Below are 7,431 nucleotides of genomic sequence, written 5' to 3'. Positions count from 1 at the left end.
CTGTATTGTCCAATGGTTATACTCTCAAACATACTGATATTATAGAAAATAGAAATTGATATGTTTAGATAGAGTTCATAAGATTAAAAATCATATAAAAATTAAACACACACCTATACTTAAAAAAAAAAGACTGTAAGAAATGAAGGTAAAGGCAATAATACTTCTCTTACGTCGTAAGATAAACATCGTTGATCAAGACCCATCTGTTCAGTCTTGGATTTTCTATTCTACTCCTGTGGCACATGTAACAACACTAAAATATTACAAAGAAGATTAGTATAGCCCCTGTGCAAAGATGACTTACAAATTTGTAAAGTTGCCATATTTTTGCATAGTTAATGATTTCTTTCTTTGGGTTCTCATGGCACATTGTATATACATTAGCTGTCATCTTACTGTATTATAATTATTTGTTTACTTCTCTGTCCCTTAAGAGAATTACTAAAAAATGAAATTATTCTTTGTATCCATAGTGGCTTGCACATTGCCTGGCTTCTAAAAAGCACCCAGAAAATATTTAATGGATGAATAAATGCTTTATAGTCTATGAGTAAGAAACCTGCAGCAACTCTTTGTATATATCCTGCTAACCCAGAAATTGATTCTGAAACAGTTAATCCTTTTCTTACTTTCTCACCTTGTCTTACGGATGACAGAATTTCTATTTTAGTGTGATGCCCACATGGCCACCTCCTGTTGATAACTAGTGGGCACAACTCAGTTTGATGATGGACAGATGGACAAGCCTGCTGTTGTTCTTGGCCGTAAGACTGTTCCTGCATATTCTCTTATTTGCATCAAACATGCCTTCCTTCCCCTCTTTTTTTGCCAGACTGTACATATTTGCTTCTTACACTGTCTTGCAGTATTAAAGGCTATAAGCAGGCTTTGGAAGACAGATAAGCAGAATTATTTTGAGAGATGCATGGTATCTAACACGAAAGAAAAGGACTTGATGGAAAAAAGGCCATAAAATATTGCTATTATTCAACTGAAGAGGTGTTGGTTTTCTCTCTTTTCTACCATAGTGGGATTGAAATAAAGCTACAATATATTTCTGGTAAAAGAGATCCAGATTATGGTATCAGTTATAATTCATTCAAATTTTATGTATAATCACATACGTAAATAGTAGTTGTTTCAAATTAGCAATAATAAACTAGAGTTGCATAGATAAGACATTGGCATGTTAATTATTTAAACAACATGCAACATTCAAAACATTTTAACATATATTTTCTTTACTAGAAAAAAGGAAAGGGGGGGAAGGAAATGAATATTTATTTAGTTTCCATCATGGATCAGGCATTTTTGTGCTTTTTCCTATATTTTTCATGTAATCCTCAGAACTACATTGTAAAATAAATTTTATTGTGATTATTTTATGAAAGAGAAAACTTGAGCCTAAAGGCAATAAGTAATTTGCTCATGGTCACAGATCTAGGAAGTAACAAAACTGATTCCAAATCGAGTCCTTCCAACCCTTGAATGTATTCTCTACCTACTATGTTTGATTAGCTGGCATACAGTCAGTTTTTAAGGAATTTGGGTTTTTATTATAAATAGTAGTGTTTTAAAGGATTTTCCATAATTGTGAACGGTGTCTTGAATGCCAACTAATGTTTCTGCTACATGAGATGAGATTCTTTTTTTAAAATTAATTAATTAATTATTTTGGCTGCATTGGGTCTTGTTGCTGCACGTGGGCTTTCTCTAGTTGCAGCGAGTGGGGGCTACTCTTCGTTGTGGTGCGTGGGCTTCTCATTGCGGTGGTTTCTCTTGTGGAGCACAGTCTCTAGGTGTGCGGGCTTCAGTAGTTGTGGCACGCAGGCTCAGTAGTTTGGCTCACGGGCTCTAGAGCTCAGGCTCGGTAGTTGTGGTGCATGGGCTTAGTTGCTCAGTGGCATGTGGGATCTTCCCGGACCAGGGCTCGAACCCATGTACCCTGCACTGGCAGGTGGATTCTTAACCAGTGCGCCACCAGGGAAGTCTGAGATGGGATTCTTGTCCCCTTTTCCAGATGAGTAAGTGGGTTGATTGAAAAATGATTCAATAATGTGGTACAGGAAAAGTGATCTCTGAATTTTTTGAATGACTAGGCTGGAAGCAGAGTGCTCAGTGTTTCACAAACATTCTTAAGGAACTACTGGTCCATTGTTAGATGTCAGGATTTGCCTTGGCTGTTCTTTTTGCCTAAAGGGTCTGTGCCGGGCTACAATGATGGGGTCTGACCTCAGCTCTTGGTTTCATTCTCGTTTTTGACCTGATTCATGGAGCACCAGTGTCTTGACTGATAAAGGGGGTTGAGGGAAGAATCACTCCAGCCTTCTGGGGCTCTCTTAGCAAGCATCAACTTGTGGCTAGATTTTTTTTCTGAGGCCCATTGAGATTGTTCCTGTGTATATCCAGACCCTAGGAGAGCCCTTGAACTGATTGCATTTTTTTTGTGGATCAGGGGCCGTGCAAATCCTGAACTTCCTCTGGCTGTTTTAGCACCACTGCTACTCCCTCCCCCCACTTTGGCATGGTAGCAGAGGGCTTACTAAAGACAAGAGATTCTGTGTGTTTGCTACTTTCCTCATCCTACCCTCAAACGAGTTAGGCTCACCTTCTCCGTGTGAAAGGACAGGTTATAGCACCAACTGCTGGTGCCTTGTAACCAAGTAACATAGCTAAATGGGATTAACTCTATGAAGTAACAGACCTGCCAGCTGTCATCCTGGTTTTCTTTAGTAATGCAGACAGTGCCAGAGGCAATTTCTAACTGTGTTAATGATGATTACCTGCCCCCACCTCCAACAAACAGCCTTCAATTATAGTATGTCTAAAAATGAGAGTTAATCAAGACAGAATGATCAATTGGTTAGGTAAAATTTAACAAGTGAGTTTCATTCCAACTGAGTTACAAAGGTGATTGTAATGTTTGGAAACTGTCTTTTAGAGAGAGGCTCTGGAAAAATTACAATTCTGAAATGCTGGCATAATTTCCGTGGTGAGGAAATGGTCATTATGTTAAAATAGATGTTTATGTCTCTCTCCCTTATCTCTTTTTCATATTTCTTTAAATATATGTGTTTTCCTATAATGTAAATTTAATGATTAAACTATATTTAAACTAATGCTTTGCCATTAATGAGAGAAAGGTCACCTTTAAAAAGTTGATTCAGTAGTGTAAGTTATTTCAGGACTGGAGTTGAGCCCAGTTCCTGTTAATGAAGACTATTTCCCTTTTCTTTTTCTAGGACAGTGGAATTAAAATAATCAGTTCTGTCTCTTTCCAGTCATGATGCATTCTAGGCGTAGGTAAATAAACCCAACTGAAAAATAACAGACTAGCCAGCCCTGTCTGTCACCCGGCTTGAAGCTGTCAGTTTTCGTTTCAACGTTATATTCATGAGCATTAATATGAAAAGCCTCTGTCAAACGTTTGCTTCGTGTGTTTTGATTGCTTTAGAATGGAAATTTAAATACCAAATTTCAGAAATGAATTAGGAGGGGAGTGGAGAGAGAGCCCTGCACAAAGTCAGGCAGCTGGTTCTGGTCTTGTTCTGCTACCATGTATGTGCCTGGATAAATCACTTTAAATTTCTCAGCATGCTTCCTTTGCTTTTAGAACCAAGGTGGTTCGACTAGGTTGGAATGGCACATAGATGTCCGCTTGTCTGCCAGCTCTGATCAGTTGGTCATGCCTGCCTGGGGGGCTGCACTGGGGATGAGGGTGAGCCTTTTCCAGGTGACAGGAACACTGGGAACGAGAGAGCCACTTATTTGCCAATACCCAAACTCAGCTATCAATACTTCTTGGGTCATTTTCTGCTTCTATTATGACTTTCATGATTTTTTTTTTGGCAGAGCCACATGCCTTGTGGGGTCTTAGTTCCCTAACTAGGGATTGAACACGCGCTCTCGGCACTGAAAGCACGGAGTCCTAACCACTGGACCGCCAGGGAATTCCCATGACTTTCATGATTTATTTTTAATTTTTAACCACAAGAAATGTTCTCTCTATCCTTGAAGGTAATTTGAAAATTTAAGAGCAAGGAGACACAGTCTTTGAGATCATCTAGTCAAAACTAGGCTGATGTGTATAAAAATGCTTTGTAAAATGTCGAGCACTATTTTAGATATTTGAGGACAACATGGCTAACTAATGGTAAGCTTTCCCATTGTTTTTTTTTGGGACCCCCTTCCTCCCTAATTTTTGTGAAACGCTTGCTAGAGAAATGATGCAGGTTTTTAAAAGTAAATTTCTTAGAAGTTACTCCACTGACATTAAATTAAGAAAATTAAGTGTTAAGTTGTACCGTATAGGCCATAAACACTGGATATTCCAAGAACTAGAGAGCTAGAGTCATCAGGGGATATTGAAAGAAGAGGTAGAACTTGAACAAGGCCTAAAATGGGCAGACGTTAGAAGGGCATTTTTAAGTATGGGAGAGAATTTGGATAAAGCATGGAATAAGAGCAAAGCACAATTTGGGACAATAAACAGGAAGTATAAACTGTTAGGTTTCAATAAGGAAAAATTTGAATTGCTAATAATATTAATATTGATAGTTAACATTTATTCATTCATCTTCCCACCAATATTTTTTGAGTCTTTCCAATGTGTCAGACCCTGTTCTAGATACTGGGGGTATAGCTTTTAGTAAAATAGACAGAAATCATTGATTTTTAGAGCTTACATCCTAGTGGGAGAAGACAGATAATAAACAAAGCAATACGTGAAATATGTAATATGTTAGAGAGTAATAACTACAAAGGAGAAAAATAAACCAGGGGAGGAGACAATGGAATGGTAGGGGTGAGCTGCAGTTTGGGATACAGTGGCCAGGGAAATACTCAATAGGTGGGTAATGAATACCACATTTTAGACACTCTGCTAAGTGAGTTCTAGATACGAAATCATTTAATTTTCGTAGCAACTTTATGAGAGTAGGTGCTATTATTATTCTCATTTTATAGATGAGGACCTGAAACACAGACAACCAAAGTCATCAAGAGTGCACAGCAATTAACTGTAAGAGCTGGGATTTAAATCCAGGAAGTCTAGTTCCAGAGCTTATAATTTTAGTCTGCAAATCTGGATAACAGAAGTCCTTGCAAAGGCTGTCAGAGGTCACAGTATTGATAGCATTTTAGAGCTAGAGGGAAATTTACTTATTTTCTAATCCAGTGGTTTTCAAAATGTGTTAGAGCCACCTGCAGAGCTGGTTAAAACCTAGATTTCTGGATCCTGTCCCCAGTTTTTTGATCCAGTAGGTCTGGGGTGAGGTCTGGGAATTTGCATTCTAACAGGTTTCCAGGTGATGCTGGTGTTCATGGTTTGGGCAGCATTTGGGAATCACTGGTTAGTCTAGTGGTTGGCAAACTCCGCTGCACATTAGAATCACCTGGGGAGCTTGTAAGACCAGCCCATGCCTTAATGCAGGAGGTACTGAGTACACATAATTGGTCTGGGCTGAGACTCTGGTGGTATTAGTGACTACAGTGAACACAGGGGATTAAATACCACTGGTCTAGCTTAACCTTCATTTTACAGATGAGGAAACTGGGGTCTGAAGAAATACCTATTACCTTCTTGTTTTGGCTCCTAGCATTCTGCACATTGTTTCTTGCTCGCCCACTCGGTTCTTGATTGTATAACGTCAGGGGCTCTGTTAATCTATTTGCCACACAGTAAAAGTTCAATAAAGCTCTGTTGCTGAGTTACGAATGTAGCTGGGAATGGGAACCACTGAAAGTTTCTGACCAGCAAAGTGACATAAGGAAAGTAATATTTTAGGAGGATTCATTATTAGAAAGGGTAGGATAAAGAAATTAGAGCTGTGATGATCTTCCTTTTGCAATGTTCCTGTAGAGCCTTGCTACTCAAAATGTGACAGAGACCACCAGCAGCAGTAGTATCACCTGGAGCTTTGTTAGACATGCAACTCTCAGGCCCCACGTCAGACCTACTGAATTAGAACCTACATTTTACAATATCCCCAGTGATTTGTATGCACATGGAAGTTTAAGAAACACTGCCTAAAACATCATATGACCAATACCTGGGCTTATAGGGTAGCCCTAGTGGAGATTGAGAACAGCAGCAAACATAAATGGCTGAGCAGGTCAGCTTTTCCTTAAGGCTCTTCCTTGATATCTTTCTTTCCTCCTCCAGGATCTTAATAGGTAGGTATTCAGTGGTCAGAAAGTTTTGGCAGGGCTTCCCTGGTGGCGCAGTGGTTGAGAGTCCGCCTGCTGATGTAGGGGACACGGGTTCGTGCCCCGGTCCGGGAAGATCCCACGTGCCGCGGAGTGGCTGGCCCTGTGAGCCGTGGCCACTGGGCCTGCGCGTCTGGAGCCTGTGCTCCGCAGCGGGAGAGGCCCGCGTACTGCAAAAAAAAAAAAAAAAAAAAAAGAAAAAGAAAAAGAAAGGTTTGGCAAATACCAGGTTAAACATGTTTCTTTATGACCAGACTTTTTATCTTTTAATATACTAATGCACTTTCTGAATCTCTAAGATAAAAGTCGAAGCAGCTACACAGTACAGTTTTTATCGATCATGGAAGTTAGTCTGGGAGACATCTTCACATATTACTATTTTGTGGAACACATCTTGGTAAAGATGTAATAGGCCCTTTGTGATTATTAAGGTTCCAGACTTGTAAGATATTCTAGCCCCTGGTCATCTTAGACTTCCTACATTTAATATCCGTTACTTATCTGTTCAAGTGCCCAGCCTTTCCATCACTGGTTCAGGTATATGACTTACTTCTGACTTACTTTCATTGGCAGTGCCCTATTTGGAAAGAATCATAGGATAGGTCTGTGGGTTCTGTCAGTGCTGGTCTGGGAAAAACATTCAAGTTAGTTGCTGGTTATGGTGACTGATGAAAGTGAGGAGATACTGGAGAATGTTAGGGTCACTGGTAATGTACCAAAGTTTAGATTGTGGTAGGAATAAAATCAGGAGGTATGACTGAGAGCAATTACTGAGCATATAGAGAAAAAACGTGGAAGTTTGATTGACTGTTATGAGACACGACATCTGTCAGCAAATTTATAGCCAAAAATAAAAAGCGAATGAACAGATACATTGGGGAACTAGGGTAGGGCGGTCCAAAATGGCTTTTCTGCAGTTTATTTCCATTGATGGCCTTTTTGAAAAATCATGGCCCATTTTAACCTTGACAGGTTGATTTATCCCATATTCTATGACTCAGAACATATTTGATTTTAAATTATGTTCTCCAATAAATTACCAATATTTTGGATATAATTCATATTACCGACATAAAGTTTTTACTTTATTTTTGGTAGCAGAATACCTACTCTACTCTTAGCCCTAAGAGGAATGAAAATACTTTCTCAATAATACCCTTACTTTGGGCAGTAAGCACATCACTTTTAATTTTTATCTTTTCTGTTAATAAACCAACGGGA

At 39.2% G+C, this 7,431-nt stretch overlaps 1 non-coding gene across 1 annotated transcript; it reads left to right on the top strand.

Moving 5' to 3' along the window:
• Positions 1-228: 228 nt before the first annotated feature.
• On the top strand, positions 229-332 carry LOC113624633 (U6 spliceosomal RNA). Its single transcript, XR_003434420.1, has one exon. It is a non-coding gene; the product is annotated as a U6 spliceosomal RNA (small nuclear RNA).
• The last annotated feature ends 7,099 nt before the right edge of the window (positions 333-7,431 follow it).

This window comes from Aethalodelphis obliquidens, unplaced genomic scaffold (assembly GCF_003676395.1).
Source record: "Aethalodelphis obliquidens isolate GAN/ISIS:26980383/991018 unplaced genomic scaffold, ASM367639v1 scaffold13, whole genome shotgun sequence".
In the NCBI taxonomy this organism is placed as follows: Eukaryota; Metazoa; Chordata; class Mammalia; order Artiodactyla; family Delphinidae; genus Aethalodelphis; species Aethalodelphis obliquidens.
This window is presented reverse-complemented; position numbering and strand designations above follow the sequence as displayed.